We start from the raw sequence: 16929 nt of genomic DNA on the forward strand, positions 1-16929 counted from the left end.
ATGTTCCCTTGGTATCTCTAATTTTCTTGAAGAGATCTCTAGTCTTTCCCACTCTGTTGTTTTCCTCTATTTCTTAGCGTTGATTGCTGAGGAAGGCTTTCTTTTCTCTCCTTGTTATTCTTTGGAACTCTGCATTCAGATGCTTATATCTTTCCTTTTCGCCTTTGCTTTTCACTTCTCTTCTTTTCACAGCTATTTGTAAGGCCTGTCTCCTGTACAGTGTCATGAACCACAGTCCATAGTTCATCAGGCACTATGTCTGTCAGATCTAGTCCCTTAAAACTATTTCTCACTTCCACTGTATAATCATAACGGATTTGATTTAGGTCATATCTGAATGGTCCAGTGGTTTCCCCCACTTTCTTCAATTTAAGTCTGAATTTGGCAATAAAGAGTTCATGATCTGAGCCACAGTCAGCTCCTGGTCTTGTTTTTGCTGACTGTATAGAGCTTCTCCATCTTTGGCTGCAAAGAATATAATCAATCTGATTTCGGTATTGACCATCTGGTGTGTTCATGTGTAGAGTCTTCTCTTGTGTTGTTGGAAGAGGGTGTTTGCTATGACCAGTGCAGTCTCTTGGCAAAACTCTATTAGCCTTTTCCCTGCTTCATTCTGTACTCCAAGGCCAAATTTGCCTGTTACTCCAGGTGTTTCTTGACTTCCTACTTTTGCATTCCAGTCCCCTGTAATGAAAAGGACATCTTTTTTGGATGTTAATTCTAAAAGGTCTTGTAGGTCTTCATAGAACCGTTCAACTTCAGCTTCTTCAGCGTTACTGCTTGGGCCACCCAAGACGGATGGATCATGGTGGAGAGGCCTGACAGAATGTGGTCCACTGGAGAAGGGAATGGCAAACCACTTCAGTATTCTTGCCTTGAGAACCCCATGAACAGTATGAAAAGGCAAAATGATAGGATACTGAAAGGGGAACTCCCCGGCTTGGTAGGTGCCCAATATGCTACTGGAGATCAGTAGAGAAATAACTCCAGAAAGAATGAAGGGATGGAGCCAAAGCAAAAACAATACCCAGTTGTGGATGTGACTGGTGATAGAAGCAAGGTCCGATGCTGTAAAGAGCAATATTGCATAGGAACCTGGAATGTTAGATCCATGAATCAAGGCAAATTGGAAGTGGTCAAACAGGAGATGGCAAGTGAACATCGACATTCTAGCAATCAGGGAACTAAAATGGACTGGAATGGGTGAATTTAACTCAGATGACCATTATATCTACTACTGTGGGCAGGAATCCCTTAGAAGAAATGGAGTAGCCATCATAGTCAACAAAAGGGTCCGAAATGCAGTACTTGGATGCAATCTCAAATACAACCGAATGATATCTGTCGTTTCCAAGGCAAACCATTCAATGATCAACCAATATGTCTCTGCATATTAAAAAGCGGAGACATTACTTTGCCGACAAAAGTTCCTCTAGTCAAAGTTATGGTTTTTCCAGTAGTTATATATGGATGTGAGAGTTGGACCATTAAGAGAGCTCAGCACCAAAGAATTGATGCTTTTGAACTGGGGTGTTAGAGAAGACTCTTGAGAGTCCCTTGGACTGCAAGGAGATCCAACCAGTCAATCCTAAAGGAAATCTGTCCTGAATACTCATTGGAAGGACTGATGCTGAAGCTGAAACTCCAATACCTTGGCCACTTGATGCAAAGAACTGACTCACTGGTAAAGACCCTGATTCTGAGGAAGATTGAAGGCAGGAGGAGAAGGGGATGATAGAGAATGAGCTGGCTGAATGGCATCACCGACTTGATGGACATGAGTTTGAGTAAGCTCTGGGAGCTGGTGATGGACAGAAAATCCTGGGCATGCTGCTGACCATGGGGTTGCAAACAGTCAGAGATGACTGAGCAATTGCACTGAACTTGTGCTTGTTCATAGCAAACTGTGTTATCTTACTCTAGTACTTTTGACTTTATATTGTCTTCTCCTGCCCTCAGTCTTCCCCTAAAGAGACTAAACTATTTGAGGGTAGGGAGCTACTTTTATCTTTATATCTCTAGACCAGCACAGTGCCTTCAACATAACACATACTCAACAAGTGTTTGCTGAATGATGAAAAGCAGAACCATTACTTCGTAGTACAGTTCCTTTTATTTTGCTCAATTAGGTGTCACAGCTCATACTAAGAAGATAATTACCATGCTATTGTTATTCAGTCACTACGTCATGTCTGACTCTGCTACCCCATGGACTTCAGCACACTAGACTTCCCTGGCTTTCACTGTCTCCCGGAGTTTGCTCAAACTCGTGTCCATTGAGTCCATGATGCCATCCAATCAGCTCATCCTTTCTTACCCCCTTTCCTCCTGCCCTCAATCTTTTCAGCATCAGGCTCTTTTCCAATGAGTTGGCTCTTTGCATCAGGTGGCCCTAGTATTGGAGCTTCAGCTTCAGCATCAGTCCTTCCAATGAATATCCAGGGTTTCCTTTAGGATTGACTGGTTTGATCTCCTTGCTCTTCAAGGGACTCTTAAGAGTCTTCTCGAACACCACAACTGAAAAGCATCAATTATTTGGTACTCAATCTTCTTTATGGTGCAACTCTCACATCCGTACATAACTACTGGAAACACCAAAGATTTGATTGTATGAAACTTTGTTAGCAAAGTGATGTCTCTGCTTTTTAATATGTTGTCAAGGTTTTTCACAGCTTCTTTTCCATGGAGTAAGCCTCTTTTAATTTCATGGCTGCAGTCACTGTCTGCAGTGATTTTGGAGTCCAAGAAAATAATTTCTGTCACTGTTTCCACTTTCCCCCCATCTATTTACTATGACATGATGGGACCGGTTGCCATGATCTTAGTTTTCTGAACGCTGAGTTTTAAGCCAGCTTTTTCATTCTCCTCTTTTACCTTCATCAAGAGGTTCTTTAGTTCCTCTTCACTTTCTGCCATTAGAGTGGTATCATCTACATATCTGAGGTTTTTGATATTTCTTCTGGCAATCTTGATTCCAGCTTTCGAATATTCCAGTCTAGCATTTCAAATTATGTACTCTGCATCCAAATTAAATAAGCAGGGTGACAATATACAACCTTGATGTACTGCTTTTCCAATTTGAAACCAGTCCATTGGTTGATGTCCATTCCTAACTGTTGCTTCTTGACCTGAATACAGGTTTCTCAGTGGACAGGTAAGCTGGTCTGGTATTCCCATCTCTTTAAGAATTTTTCACAGCTCATTGTGATCCACACAGTCAAAAGCTTTAGTAAAGTCAGTGAAACAGAAGTAGATGTTTTTCTGGAATTCCCTTGCTCTTTCTATGATTCAATGGGTGTTGGCAATTTGATCTCTGGTTCCTCGACCTTTTTTAGACTCAGCTTGTACATCTAGAATTTCTCATTGCACTAACACACTACATATGCAAACCCCACTCCCATCATCCCATAATCCTAGACCTACTCAGGCTGATTCTACTTTGCACATCATGAAGGGGAGCTGAGAACATTGTGACTTTTTCTCATTAATGTAGACAACAACCCTTAAGTAATTTAGGTTCCAAAGTAGACTCCTTGTCTACCTGGACTATCTGATTTAGCTGTTGATATAACCTGAATTAACCAGATAACTTTACACTTATTCTTTGGATTTGACTGTGTGACTATCACTTAATTCATATACTAATAAAAAATAGCTGATTGCTCAAGCTGGATAGCTCAGTTATATAGGGTACAAACTATTCATTGGTCCTTTTATTATAGAGGATAATAGAAACTATAACCTAGTTCTCTACTGAGTTATTCCTTTTAAAAATTGAAGCATATATCACATATAATATTATGGTGTACAACATAATGATTCTGTATTTGTATGTACTGAGAAATGATCACCACAATAAGCCAAGTTAACATCTATCACAGTTACAGATTTTTTTTCTTTTGATGAGAACTTTGAGTATCTGTACTCATAGCAACTTTCAAATATGCAATATAACATTATTAACTATAGTCACCATGCTATACATTATATACCCAAGATTTATTTATTTTGTAACTGTAATTTTGTGCCTTTTCCCACTGAGGTTTTGTTTTTTTTTCAGTGCTTAAAATACCAAGACATTAACTTATAACTGGACAGTAACCTCAACCAAGTGAAGATCACTGTCTTTCTTACCACTCCTCTTCCATTAATCATCTTGATTCAATATTCATGAATGAATATGAATGAATTAATAAATAAAAATACTGTCTAATTGTTGGGGTCCTTAAATGGACCAGGATGTGGCAGTCCAGAGACGACGATAAGAAAGTGAAAGAGAGAGAGGCTGATAGTCCCTGGTTTACGCAGAAAACCAATAAAGCCCTTGACACAGGACTTGTGTCTCTCACGAAAGCACCAGGCGCCGTCTCGAGGAGGGGTGCAGGCACAGGGCACCTTCTTGAGAGAGTCTTAGAAGCCCGAGCAGGAGAGTGAGCAAGACGGTCTCTGCGCTCCAAAGAACCAGCCAAGGAGAGAGAGAGAGAGAAAGAAAGAAAGACACGGGACCCAAGCTCTGATGGAGCAAAGGTGTTTTAATGATTTCTCTGTGAGAATATAAAGGCTGTGGTACGAGAAGTTTCTTTTGACAATGATAAAGATCAGAAAACCAAATGTACAGCAACTGTCACCAAGGGAACAAGGGATTAACGATGGTCACAAGGTCAGGAGACAATCCATATCTCAAGAAAGGGGATCGAGACTAAGCAGTTTTGTCATAAAGAGAAAGTTTACTAAAAGAGATTCAAGCCTGTCTCACACAATGACCTCAGTTCCTGGGAACAGCGTGCTGTTCCGCTTAACAAAGAAAACCACAAAAGACTTATGAAAAACAACACGTAAAAATCCTCCTGTTAAACATTCCCTGACATCTAATCTGAATGAATGAATAATAAAAATACTCTCAAAGACAGCTGAATCAAGATACAAATTAAGCAGGTTACCTAGAGTCACAGCTTCTACAAATCCTTGGACTGCAACTCTCATGTGAATAAGATGAATGGACGTTTTCTGATCTATTCTGTATTTTAACTTGTAAAAACCATAGGACACCACAGTCATAAAGCCTGCTATCCCTGTAAATTAAAAAAGTAGAGATTGTATAAATAGCAGGCTTAAAATTCCCAAGAGAGTAGAGAACTGAATAAAAGGCAGTTCAAGGGATCAGTACCTGAAAAATAGCAGGCAAGATACCAAAGAATGCTTCATTCATGGATTCAATATTTGAAGATTTGACTCTTTCCAGGAAAACCTGAATTGTATAGTATAGTAACTAGTATAGCAATTTTCCTAATGCATGGTTTCAAATTTTTAAGCCTCAAGGCTTTTATTTGGGGCAAGTCACTTAGCCAGTGAGTGAACCAACCAAAATCTCAGCATTCATAGCTTTTGGGTATTTGGCTTTATTCTTTTCTACTTTTTATTAATATTAAGTAAGGAGTAAATCTAGTAAAGTGAAAGCAACTTTCATCTTGTATGAAAATGACATATTGAGTTTTAATGAGAGGTAAAAATATGTGAATATTTGCATGAGAAGCATGTGACTCTGGGAAGAACTGTGATATTAGAAAGTTCTGGAAGCCCTTACAATTACTTCTGTATTCCTCTGGTGGCTCAGACAGGAAACATTCTGTGTGCAATGCAGGAAACCCATGTTCGATCCCTGGGTCGAGAAGATCCCCTGGAAAAGGGAATGGCTATCCACTCTAGTGTTCTTGCCTGGACAGTTCCAAGGACAGAGGAGCCTGGCAGGCTACAGTCCTTGGGGTTGCAAAGAGTCAGACATGACTAAGAGACTAACACACTACGTATGTCAAGAGCTGAATATCCTGCTGTGACAACCAAGATTCCATGTAGTTGACTCTGAAACAGAAAACTGAATAGCAATCAACTGAATAGGGAAAATTCTAGAAAGTGATTTGAAATAACGTGAGAAGTTAATCCATAACAAATCAAAATAATCATTTAACATATAAGGGAATAACTATTTGAACTAAGTTGGATTTATACCTCATACCAACAATACAAAAAAATTCTAGATGAGTTAGAATTAAGTTTGAAAATAAAACTATCAACAAAATCTAGAAGAAAATACAACAGTATATTTGTAATATCTAAAAAGAGTAAGGTCGACTTAAAAAAAAGTGACAAAGACAAAAATGCTGTATTATGATGACAGAATAAAGGAAACTTCTGCATAATGAAAGTGTGGCTTTATTTTGGGAATTCTCTCTTCTATTGATTTGTGCATCTATCCCTTCATCAATACCACAGTGTCTTGGTTGCTATATTTATATAGTAACCCTTAGTATCAGGTAGGGGTGATAACTCACACTTAATACTTTTTCTTAAAAAAGGTTGTTTCAGCCATTCTAGTACTTTTGCCTTTACATAAATTTTAGAATAAGCTTGTTTATGTCTATTAAAAAATATTGCTGGGATTTTGATAGGAATTACACTAAACCCATAGATGAGTTTGGGTAAGATTGACATCTTTATTGAGTCTTACAATCCATGAACACAATAGTCTTTATAATTTTATTTATTTATTAAAAAATTTTTTTTTCTATAATTTTAGGTCTTTGATTTCTTTCATTAGCACTTTGTGTTTCTCAGCATATATTTTCTGTACATGTTTTAAGCTTATACTTAATCATTTCATTTTCTTTAGAGTGATTGTAAATGGTCTCATGTCTTTAGTTTCAGTTTCCATATGTTCATTGTTAGTGTATAGTAATGAGATTGATGTTTACATAGAATAGCAAGTTTTGACTATGTTGGCATATCTTTGTCTATATAGGTGGATGAGGATATATTTATTCTCTCTGCTGCTGCTGCTGCTAAGTCGCTTCAGTCGTGTCCAACTCTGTGCGACCCCATAGACGGCAGCTCACCAGGCTCCACCTTCCCTGGGATTCTCCAGGCAACAACTTTATTCTCTCAGTGTCCATTTAATAAGTGGAAATAAGAATCAGAGTAAACAATCACATTTATACATATATTTTGTAGGCTGATTAGCAAAAAATGAAATTGAAATTAAAATGATAAACGAAAAGTGCAAAAAACAAATAACAGTAAAACGATGATAGTAGGTACATTGAGAAACAGGTACAATGCTAAAACCTCTGTAAGTTTAACCAAATCTTTCTGGAAAGATATAATAAGTGACGTTAAACTGAACATGCTCCTGCCACAGAAATTCTACTTTGGGGAACACAGTCCAAGGAAGTAAGCAAAGGAAAACTCAAGAAGTTGACACAAAGATGTTTATGGCTACACTATGTATGGGGAAAAACAAAACAACCCAAATGGCCCAAACAGAGGTAAAAACTACCAGGGCCCTAAAAAAATTATAAGTATAGGAAGTACTAATATATATGATGAAATGTTAAGTGAAAAATGCAAAAGCAAATAATCTATTAACACAGAATTTAAATACATGTAATTGTTATGTGCACATAGACCTTAGCAATGATCATAAGATTTTTAACAACATAAATCAATTATAAAGACAGAGGTTAATATAAGAAATGAAAATATTCTATAAATTATCTCCTTAGGCTACTTCATCCCGTGGCAGAAAATACTTAGTAGATATTCATGATGAAACAAGTGCCATGGCAGAACAAACTTACATTCGTAATAAAACAAGTGAAACAAACTACTCAATAATATATACACAAATTTTACCATTTATTTTTCTAGCAAAAACTTATACATATATTTTGTAGGCTGATTAGGGAAAAGTGAAATTGAAATTAAAATGACAAACAAAAAGAACAAAAAACAAATAACAGTAAAATGATGATAGTAGGTACATTGAGAAATGTACCTTATCTATTGGCTCTCTGTCCTTATCAAATCAAGACTCTATTCTTACTAAAATTTGTTTTGTTTCTTTTAGAGATTGAAGTCAGAACTTTTACTGCTTTCCATACAGTATCTCTGTAGTTTGTGTATAATTGAGGTTAGCTGGAAACACTGTTATCTTTCTACTTTATTTTTTTATCCTTCATTTTGTTTTTTGCTTTAATTTTTTATTTTTTTAAATTATAAAAGTATGATGTCACATTTATAAGAGACTTGGAAAATACAGAACAAACTTACATATAGCTCTACTATATATTACAATTAGTTTTTTTAAGTAGATAAATTAAGATTTTTAGTTGGCATTTCAATATCGAACTCTAAAAAATCAATAGAATGAATATACAGAGAAGTAGATGGATATAGTAGACCTGAAAAGCACTGTGAATGAATTCAACATAATTAAGATTTATAAAATTTTCATACAACAGTGCATACTTAATCACTCAGTTGTGTCCAACTCTTTGTGATCCTGTAGACTATAGCCCACCAGGCTCCTCTGTTTATGGTATTCTCCAGGAAAGAACACTGGAGTGGGTAGTCATTCCCTTCTCCAAGGGATCTTCCCCACCCAGGGATCGAATCCGAGTCTCTTGCATTGCAGGCAGATTCTTAACCATCTAAACCACCAGGGGAAGCCCCTCACACGACAATAGGATACAAATTCTATTCACGCTCCCATAGACTGTAAACTAGGAGACACTGGAACATATTCAGGGACATGAAACAATGTGCAAAAATGTCATGATCTAAAGGTAGTGAAATCATACAGAACCTGTTCTCACTGTCAAATTATGTTAGAAATCAATATCAAAAGATATTTTTAAATAACCCATATATTTTCAAGTGCTGCTGCTGCTAAGTCGCTTTAGTCGTGTCCGACTCTGTGCGACCCCATAGATGGCAGTCCACCAGGATCCCCGTCCCTGGGATTCTCCAGGCAAGAACACTGGAGTGGGTTGCCATTGCCTTCTCCAATGCATGAAAGTGAAAACTGAAAGTGAAGTCGCTCAGTAGTGTCCGACTCCTAGCGACCTCGTGGACTGCAGCCCACCAGGCTCCTCCGTCCATGGGATTTTCCAGGCAAGAGTACTGGAGTGGGTTGTCATTGCCTCCTCCTTTCAAGTGCTATGTGACATTTACTAAGAGAGATCTTTGACTTAACCATTGAAAGTCTCAATAAAGTTAGACTGAAAAAAACACAGAGGGTGATTGCAGAGAGAAAGCATTTGAATGAGAAATTAGTATCAAAATGAGAAATTAATATTAAAGATACTTTAACAAAATCCCATGTGTTTGGGAATTAAAGGTCCACTTTTATTTTTTATATAAATTTATTTATTTTAATTGGAGGCTAATTACTTTACAATATTGTATTGGTTTTGCCATAGATCAGCATGAATTCACCACGGGTGTACACGTGTTCCCCATCCTGAACCCCCCCTCCCACCTCCCTCTCCATACCATCCCTCTGGGTCAACCCAGTGCACCAGCCCCAAGCATCCTGTATCATGCATTGAACCTGGACTGGCGATTCGTTTCACATATGATATTATACATGTTTCAATGCCATTCTCCCAAATCATCCCACCCTTGCCCTCTCCCACAGAGTCCAACAGACTGTTCTATACATCTGTGTCTCTTTTGCTGTCTCACATATAGGGTTATTGTTACCATCTTTTTAAATGCCATATATATGCGTTAGTATACTGTATTGGTGTTTTTCCTTCTGGCTTACTTCACTCTGTATAATAGGCTCCAGTTTCATCCACCTCATTAGAACTGATTCAAATGTATTCTTTTTAATGGCTAATACTCCATTGTGTATATGTACCAGAGCTTTCTTATCCATTCATCTGCTGATGGACATCTAGGTTGCTTCCATGTCCTGTCTATTATAAACAGTGCTGTGATAAACATTGGGGTACACGTGTCTCTTTCAATTCTGGTTTCCTGAGTGTGTATGCCCAGAAGTGGGATTGCTGGGTTGTATGGCAGTTCTATTTCCAGTTTTTTAAGGAATCTCCACACTGTTCTCCATAGTGGCTGTACTAGTTTGCATTCCCACCAACAGTGTAAGAGGGTTCCCTTTTCTCCACACCCTCTCCAGCATTTATTGCTTGTAGACTTTTGGATAGCAGCCATTCTGACTGGAGTGAAATGGTACCTCATTGTGGTTTTGATTTGCATTTCTCTGATAATGAGTGAAAATTTTGGGGGGCTCCAAAATCACTGCAGATGGTGACTACAGCCATGAAATTAAAAGACGCTTACTCCTTGGAAGGAAAGTTATGTCCAACCTAGATAGCATATTCAAAAGCAGAGACATTACTTTGCCAACAAAGGTCTGGCTAGTCAAGGCTATGGTTTTTCCAGTGGTAATGTATGGATGTGAGAGTTGGACTGTGAAGAAGGCTGAGCGCCGAAGAATTGATGCTTTTGAACTGTGGTGTTGGAGAAGACTCTTGAGAGTCCCTTGGACTGCAAGGAGATCCAAGCAGTCCATTCTAAAGGAGATAAGCCCTGGGATTTCTTTGGAAGGACTGATGCTAAAGCTGAAACTCCAGTACTTTGGCCACCTCATGTAAAGAGTTGACTCATTGGAAAAGACTCTGATGCTGGGAGGGATTGGGGGCAAGAGGAGAAGGGGTTGACAGAGGATGAGATGGCTGGATGGCATCACTGACTAGATGGATGTGAGTCTGAGTGAACTCCGGGAGTTGGTGATGGACAGGGAGGCCTGGCGTGCTGCTATTCATGGGGTTGCAAAGAGTCGGACACGACTGAGCGACTGAACTGAACTGAACTGAATTGATAATGAGTGATGTTGAGCATCCTTTCATGTGTTTGTTAGCCATCTGTATGACTTCTTTGGAGAAATGTCTGTTTAGTTCTTTGGCCCGTTTTTTGATTGGGTCATTTATTTTTCTGGAATTGAGCTGCAGGAGTTGCTTGTATATTTTTGAGATTAATTCTTTGTCAGTTGCTTCATTTGCTGTTATTTTCTCCCATTCTGAAGGCTGTCTTTTCACTTTGCTTATAGTTTCCTTTGTTGTGCGGAAGCTTTTAATTTTAATTAGGTCCCATTTGTTTATTTTTGCTTTTATTTCCAATATTCTGGGAGGTGGGTCATAGAGGATCCTGCCGTGATTTATGTCAGAAAGTGTTTTGCCCACGTTCTCCTCTAGGAGTTTTATAGTTTCTGGTCTTACATTTAGATCTTTAATCCATTTTGAGTTTATTTTTGTGCATGGTGTTAGAAAGTGTTTTAGTTTCATTCTTTTACAAGTGGTTGACCAGTCTTCCCAGCACCACTTGTTAAAGAGATTGTCTTTTCTCCATTGTATATTCTTGCCTTCTTTGTTGAAGATAAGGTGCCCATAGGTGCATGGTTTATCTCTGGGCTTTCTATTTTGTTCCATTGATCTATATTTTTGTCTTTATGCCAGTACCATACTGTCTTGATGACTGTGGCTTTGTAGTAGAGCCTGAAGTCAGGCAGGTTGATTCCTCCAGTTCCATTCTTCTTTCTCAAGATTACTTTGGCTATTCGAGGTTTTTTGTATTTCCATATAAATTGTGAAATTGTTTGTTCTAGCTCTGTGAAAAATACCGTTGATAGCTTGATAGGGATTGCATTGAATCTATAAATTGCTTTGGGTAGTATACTCATTTTCACTATATTGATTCTTCCGATCCATGAACACAGTATATTTCTCCATCTATTAGTGTCCTCTGATTTCTTTCACCAGTGTTTTATAGTTTTCTATATATAGGTCTTTTGTTTCTTTAGATAGATATATTCCTAAGTATTTTATTCTTTTCGTTGCAATGGTGAATGGAATTGTTTCCTTAATTTCTCTATTTTCTCATTATTAGTGTATAGGAATGCAAGGGATTCTGTGTGTTGATTTTATATCCTGCAACTTTACTATAGTCATTGATTAGCTCTAGTAATTTTCTGGTAGAGTCTTTAGGGTTTTCTATGTAGAGGATCATGTCATCTGCAAACAGTGAGAGTTTTACTTCTTCTTTTCCATTTTGGATTCCTTTTATTTCTTTTTCTGCTCTGATTGCTGTGGCCAAAACTCCCAAAACTATATTGAATAGTAGTGGTGAGAATGAGCACCCTTGTCTTGTTCCTGACTTTAGGGGAAATGCTTTCAACTTTTCACCATTGAGGATAATATTTGCTGTGGGTTTGTCATATATAGCTTTTATTATGTTGAGGTATGTTCCTTCTATTCCTGCTTTCTAGAGGGTTTTTATCATAAATGGATGTTGAATTTTGTCAAAGGCTTTCTCTGCATCTATTGAGATAATCATATGGCTTTTATTTTTCAATTTGTTAATGTGGTGTATTACATTGATTGATTTGCAGATATTGAAGAATCCTTGCATTCCTGGGATAAAGCCCACTTGGTCATGATGTACGATCTTTTTAATGTGTTGTTGGATTCTGATTGCTAGAATTTTGTTAAAGATTTTTGTATCTATGTTCATCAATGATATTGGCCTATAGTTTTCTTTTTTTGTGGCATCTTTGTCAGGTTTTGGTATTAGGGTGATGGTGGCCTCATAGAATGAGTTTGGAAGTTAACCTTCCTCTGAAATTTTCTGGAAGAGTTTGAGTAGGATAGGTGTTAGCTCTTCTCTAAATTTTTGGTAGAATTTAGCTGTGAAGCCGTCTGGACCTGGGCTTTTGTTTGCTGGAAGATTTCTGATTACAGTTTCAATTTCCATGCTTGTGATGAGTCTGTTAAGCTTTTCTATTTCTTCCTGGTTCAGTTTTGGAAAGTCGTACTTTTCTAAGAATTTGTCCATTTCTTCCAAGTTGTCCATTTTATTGGCATATAATTGTTGATAGTAGTCTCTTATGATCCTTTGTATTTCTGTGTTGTCTGTTGTGATCTCTCCATTTTCATTTCTAATTGTATTTTTCTCCCTTTGTTTCTTGATGAGTCTGGCTAATGGTTTGTCAATTTTATTTATCTTCTCAAAGAACCAGCTTTTACCTTTGTTGGTTTTTGCTATGGTTTCTTTTGCATTTATTTCTGGCCTAATTTTTAAGATTTCTTTCCTTCTACTAACCCTGGGGTTCTTCATTTCTTCCTTTTCTAGTTGCTTTAGGTGTAGAGTTAGGTTATTTATTTGACTTTTTTCTTGTTTCTTGAGGTATGCCTGTATTGCTATGAACCTTCCCCTTAGCACTGCTTTTACAGTGTTGCACAGGTTTTGGGTTGTTGTGTTTTCATTTTCATTCGTTTCTATGCATATTTTGACTTCTTCTGTGATTTGTTGGTTATTCAGCAGCATGTTGTTCAGCCTCCATATGTTGGAATTTTTAATAGTTTTTTCCTGTAATTGAGGTCTAATCTTACTGCATTGCAGTCAGAAAAGATGCTTGGAATGATTTCAATTTTTTTTTAATTTACCAAGGCTAGATTTATGGCCCAGGAGATTTATGGCCTATCCTGGAGAAGGTTCCGTGTGCGCTTGAGAAAAAGGTGAAATTCATTGTTTTGGGGTGAAATGTCCTATAGATATCAGTTAGGTCTAACTGGTCTATTGTATCCTTTAAAGTTTGTGTTTCCTTGTTAATTTTCTGTTTAGTTGATCTATCCATAGGTGTGAGTGGGGTATTAAAGTCTCCCACTATTATTGTGTTATTGTTAATTTCCCCTTTCATACTTGTTAGCATTTGTCTTACATATTGTGGTGCTCCTATGTTGGGTGCATATGTATTTGTAATTGTTATATCTTCTTCTTGGATTGATCCTTTGATTATTATGTAGTGTCCTTCTTTGTCTCTTTTCACAGCCTTTGTTTTAAAGCCTATTTTATCTGATATGAGTATTGTTACTCCTGCTTTCATTTGGTCTCTATTTGCATGGAATATCTTTTTCCAGTCCTTCACTTTCAGTCTGTATGTGTCCCTTGTTTTGAGGTGGGTCTCTTGTAGACAACATATATAGGGGTCTTATTTTTGTATCCATTCAGCCAGTCTTTGTCTTTTGGTTGGGGCATTCAACCCATTTACATTTAAGGTAATTATTGATAAGTATGATCCTGTTGCCATTTACTTTATTGTTTTGGGTTCGAGTTTATACACCCCTTTTGTGTTTCCTGTCTAGAGAAGATCCTTCAGCATTTGTTGGAGAGCTGGTTTGGTGGTGCTAATTTCTCTCAGCTTTTGCTTGTCTGTAAAGTTTTTGATTTCTCCTTCATATTTTAATGAGATCCTTGCTGGATCTCATTCAGTAATCTGAATACAGTAATCTCATACAATAATCTGGGCTGTAGGTTCTTTTCTTTCATGACTTTGAGTATGTCCTGCCATTCCCTCCTGGCTTGAAGAGTTTCTATTGAAAGGTCAGCTGTTATCCTTATGGGAATCCCCTTGTGTGTTATTTGTTGTTTTTCCCTTGCTGCTTTTAATATTTGTTCCTTGTGTTTGATCTTTGTTAATTTGATTAATATGTATCTTGAGGTGTTTCACCTTGGGTTTATCCTGTTTGGGACTCTATGGGTTTCTTGGACTTGGGTGATTATTTCCTTCCCCATTTTAGGGAAGTTTTCAACTATTATCTCCTCAAGTATTTTCTCATGGTCTTTCTTTTTGTCTTCCTCTTCTGGGACTCCTATGATTCGAATGTTGGGGTGTTTAACATTTTCCCAGAAGTCTCTGAGATTGTCCTCATTTCTTTTAATTCATTTTTCTTTTTTCCTTTCTGATTCATTTATTTCTACCATTCTATCTTCTACCTCACTTATCCTATCTTCTGCTTCCATTATTCTACTGTTGGTTCCCTCCAGAGTGTTGTTTATCTCATTTATTGCATTATTCATTATATATTGATTCTTTTTTATTTCTTCTAGGTCCTTGTTAAACCTTTTTTGCATCTTCTTAATCCTTGTCTCCAGGCTATTTATCTGTAACTCCATTTTGTTATCAAGATTTTGGATCATTTTCACTATCATTATTCAGTATTCTTTTATCAGGTAGATTCCCTATCTCTTCCTCTTTTGTTTGGTTTGGTGGGCATTTATCCTCTTCCTTTACCTACTGGGTATTTCTCTGCCACTTCATCTTGTTTATATTGCTGTGTTTGGGGTGGCCTTTCTGTATTCTGGCAGTTTGTGGAATTCTCTTTATTGTGATGTTTCCTCGCTGTGGGTGGGGTTGGAAAGGTGGCTTGTCAAGGTTTCCTAGTTAGGGAAGCTTGTGTCGGTGTTCTGGTGGGTGGAGCTGGATATCTTCTCTCTGGAGTGCAATGAAGTGTCCAGTAATGAGTTATGAGATGTCAGTGGGTTTGGAGTGACTTTGGGTAGCCTGTATATTGAAGCTCAGCGCTATGTTCCTGTGTTGCTGGAGAATTTGTGTGGTGTGTCTTGCTCTGGAACTTCTTGGCCCTTGGGTGGTGCTTGGTTTCAGTGTAGGTATGGAGGCATTTGATGAGCTCCTATTGATTAATGTTCCCTGGAGTCAGGAGTTCTTTGGTGTTCTCAGGATTTGGACTTAAGCCTCCTGCCTCTGGTTTTCAGTCTTCTTCCTACAGTAGCCTCAATACTTCTCCATCTATACAGCACCAATTATAAAACATCTAGGTTAAAGATGAAAAGTTTCTCCACAGTGAGGGACACCCAAAGAGGTTCACAGAGTTACATGGAGAAGACAAGAGGGAGGAGGGAGATAGAGGTGACTAGGGGGAGAAGAGGGGGAATCAAAAGGGGAGAGAGCAAACTAGCCAGTAATCACTTCCCTATGTGCTCTCCACAGTCTGGATCCCTCAGAGATGTTCACAGAGTTACGCAGAGAAGAGAAGAGGGAGGAATGAGACAGAGGTGGCCAGGAGGATAAAGGGGGGAATCAAAAGGAGAGAGACAGATCCAGCCAGTACTCAGTTCCCTAAGTGTTCTCCACCATCCGGAACACACAAAGAGATTCAGAGTTGGGTAGAGAAGAGAACGGGGAGGGAGGAGATAGAGGTGACCTGGTGGAGAAAAAAGAGAGTCCAAAGGGGGAGAGAGCAGTCAAGCCAGTAATCTCGCTCCCAAGTAAAAATGGGTACTGAAAATTGGGTTCTTAAAGGTACAAAATTGATTTAAAAAAAATACCAAAAAGCAAAGATTAAAAATCTAGAGTAGAGGTTGGATTCTCAAAAACACAATATTAAAGAAAAAAAGAGTCACAAAAATTATAATATATATATTTGAAGTTTGCTTTAAAAAGAGGGTCTTTTTTGCAAATTAATAATAGGTTATAAAAATGAAAAAGTAATAGAGGACTTAAAAATTAAAAAAAATTTTTTTTTTAAATTTAAAGAATGATAATAGTAAAAATATATCTAGGACTTCTCTGGAGCTCTTGCTTACAGTGTGGGGTCAGTTCATTTTCAGATAGTTCCTTGGTCCGGCTTATACTTCTCAAGATCTATAGGCCCCTTCCTATGTAGTTGGTGCTAACTACAGGGTTTTAATCTATTGCACCTGTCACTTCCAAGGCAGTTCCCTCTGTTTTAGCTTCTTCTGTTTGCTGGTCTCTTCAGTGTCTAATTTCCACCCTGACACAAGGGGGCGGTGGTGGTCACTTTTTTTTAGGCTCACTTGTTCAGTCGTGCCGTGGGGAGGGAGGAACACTGCAAACAAGTAACACTGGCGTGTGCTCGCAGTGTCTCGGCCACACTGGGTTTGCCCCTGCTCACGGCGTGTGTACTTTCCCTGTCTACACTGCTTAGGCTCTAGGTTGCTCTGCCAGGAACTGTCTGAGGCCGGCCCTGGGTTGTGTACGCTTCCCAGGCCTAAGCCACTCAGGTTCAGGTACTCGGGTAGTCCTCAGAGGCACAGACTCGGTTGGGCCTGCGTTTTGTGCCCTTCCCACGTCCGAGCAGCTCAGGTGACTGTTGAGGTCCTTTAATGGACCAGAACCTGGTGGTCCGGAGTTGATCGATAAGAAAGTAAAGGAGAGAGAAAGAGGCTGATATTCCTTGGTTTACGCAGAAAGCCAATAAAGCCCCTGCACGGGGCTTACTCTGTTCACAGAGGCCTCGGGCGCCCTCTCCATGG

This window comes from Bos taurus, chromosome 5 (assembly GCF_002263795.3).
Source record: "Bos taurus isolate L1 Dominette 01449 registration number 42190680 breed Hereford chromosome 5, ARS-UCD2.0, whole genome shotgun sequence".
In the NCBI taxonomy this organism is placed as follows: Eukaryota; Metazoa; Chordata; class Mammalia; order Artiodactyla; family Bovidae; genus Bos; species Bos taurus.